This window comes from Panicum hallii, chromosome 5 (assembly GCF_002211085.1).
Source record: "Panicum hallii strain FIL2 chromosome 5, PHallii_v3.1, whole genome shotgun sequence".
In the NCBI taxonomy this organism is placed as follows: Eukaryota; Viridiplantae; Streptophyta; class Magnoliopsida; order Poales; family Poaceae; genus Panicum; species Panicum hallii.
In genome coordinates this window covers 58,999,836-59,002,742 of record NC_038046.1, presented here as the reverse complement: position 1 = coordinate 59,002,742, position 2,907 = coordinate 58,999,836, and positions in this window count along the sequence as shown.

The following is a 2,907-nucleotide window of genomic DNA, read 5'->3' as shown; positions in this document are numbered from 1 at the left end:
AAGGAATAGGAGCTGCTGGATGTTGTGGGCCCCTGGGACGAGATGATGGAGCCGAACGGGTTCGCTATATTGACTTTTCCGCGAACCCTAGGTTTTCCTGCTTATGAGCTGAGTCTTCTTTTGCTTACGCACGCGTGCCACTGAAACACGGCCGGCACACCCGCGTAGCTTCACGCCTAACTGCCGCCTTCGCTTCACAACTCCTCCTTCCGACTCGCCTTGCCGTAATCGTCACCTTCGATTTGCCTCCTCTCCTTCCAGCTTGCTGCCCCTCGTGCATCTCACGCGGAAACCCTCCACCGTAACTCCTCCTGCGCGTGCCGTTGCTCGGCACGTCGTACTTCAACATCACCTGCTCATGCCCATAGGCCTGCTCTGCTCCGGCCGCTCAACAGCTGCCCACACCACCAACGCCCGCACGCCACCGCGCGCACGCTCGCGCCAACTCGCTCGGTGCCGCTCACATTCCTGCCGCTCCAGCACCTGCACCGGCTCTCCAGCACACGAGCTCCTGCATCGCCTAAACCATATCGCTCTCGCTCTCGTGCTCGCTTGACGCCAGTGCTCGCCTGCGTCGCGCCGCATCGGCTCACTCCTGAGCCGTTCGCGCGTTCTGCTCCGACATCGTTCTGCCTCGGGCTCGCCCGCACCTGAGCCCGTGCCACTCCTGAGCCGACGCGCTGCTTCCAATGTGCTACGTTCTAGCTCCCGCTCCTGCGCTCGGCTCACGCGCCACAACCGTCACTCGGGCTACCGTGCTCGCCCGATCCTGAGCGCCTGCACCGCCATCGCCTTAGCTCCTGCACATCATAGCTCTTCCTGCGCGCGCGCCTGCACCAGCTCGCCTGGGGTCGCCAGTCACTTGCCCAGCTCGACGCCTGACCTGCACTGCCACACCTGCATTCACCTCCACGCTGCGCGCTTCTTCCCCCGCTTGCGCCACCTCCTAGGCCGCGCTCGCGCCCCGCTCGGGCCGAGCCGCTCGGCGCCCGCTGCCAGCTTCCGCGCGCGCTCGCCCCAATGCCCGCGCGCGCCTGGGCCGCCACCAGCCCGCGCCGCTCGCCTTGCCGGCCGCACGCCGCCCAGCCCCGCGCACTGCTGCCGCCCATGCCCAGCCGCACGCTCAGCTCTTGCGGCCGCCGCTTGGGCCCCCGCTGGCGCCTCTGCCTGGGCCGTGCCGCCACCTCGGGCTCCCGCTCGCGCACGCTGCCGCCCCACCACCGCGCCGAGCCGGCTCGCCCAGCGCGCCGCCAGCCGCCCGCCCGCGCTAGCCCCCGCGCCGGCCCCAAGCCGCGCCGCCCGCCTCCGCTCGGCCGCCTGCCCCCGCGCGCCGAGCCGCTCCGCGCGCTTGCGCGCACTCCGCCTGGGCCCGCCTAGCGCCTGCTGCCGCCTGGGTCGCGCGCTGCCCCCAGCGCCGGCCCAGCGCCGCGCGCCTGCCGCGCGCCGAGCCGCAGCCCCGGCCGCGCCGCGCCCCGCGTGGGGCCGCCGCCTGCGCGCGCCGCCGGTTGCTGCCTGCTTGTGCTGAGGAGAAAGAGAGAGGGGAGGGAAAAACTAAATTGGATAGAGCTGCCGCCGGTGGGGAAGAAAGGGACCGGATAAGAAAGAGCAGAGAGGAAGGACAAGTGGGATTCTCCAAGGGCGTATGCGTAATTTTTGAAAACTGCAGGGACCTATTTGTAAAACCAAAATTTCCCGTTGATTTAAAACCCGAATGAAGAAATGCCCAAAACGAAAGTTGGAGAGTTTTTCAAACTCTACAACATTGCTTTAGAGCTCAAGTTCAAAAACTCAAAATTTACATTTTTACATGTGAATCTTTGAACAAAAGTCGGATTTGAATTACTTTTATCCTAAAAGTGTAATTTATAAAATTTCAGGACCTAAATGCAAGCATTTATGACATGTCATGATGACGGGATAGAATCGTCATAATGAGTGGATAGACATGTAATGATGACTTGCACTTTTACACTTTAGTCCTGAGTAATTTTGAAAGTTACTTTTGTAATTCAAATACTTGCATAAAAGGACTCGTAGTTTTATAAAATTACATAAATACCCTTATTTTCACCACTTTACCCAAAATTTTTACACACTTCAATATACACGTTTCCAATGAAACTTTTGGATAAATAAATATATATATATTCTTTTACAAGACATAAAGTAAGAAAAATATATTTCACCTATTTTGAAATTACCCTTATCCAGGTACATTTTGCAAAAACAACCCTAAGTTTTTCTGTAATTACAAAAATACCCTTTTTACTTGTACTTTTAAATTTTCAAAAGCTTCACATAAACATACACAAGCTTTATAAACAATACATATTTCACACTAACAAATTATATGCCTAGTTTACAAACACATGAACTGTCACAGCCCTCCCCCCTAAAAAGAATCTCGTCCCGAGATTCGGACGAAAGACTCTTTAAGGGAAGAAAAAGCAAATCACACATCAAAAGTGACAAAAGGCAATCACACTAGGGATGATTGATATTGATGGTAAAAGCTATTGGAGTACGACAAGATGAGTACAACGAGAGCATCGATAGATTGTCTATGGCATAGGAGTTGGTATAACGAATGAGTATGACAAGAGAAGAAAGAGAAAGGTGATCAAGTTCTCATAAAGTTAAGATCACCATGTCGATGATAAATGTCAGCGACATTCATCACAAAGCTCATCTGATAGGTGATGTTTGAAACATTCTTGCTCAGAATTTATTATCTGAATGATTTAGATGAGGTTGATTGCAAAACATGCCTATTTATATCGATGCAATCAAGGAGTAATGACAAAATGCTCCAACTCAAAATGCGATGCTTGGTATATCATCATGAATGTGATGCATTGTTGAGATATATGATTATAATGATGATGAAATATGAGGATGAGGGATCCC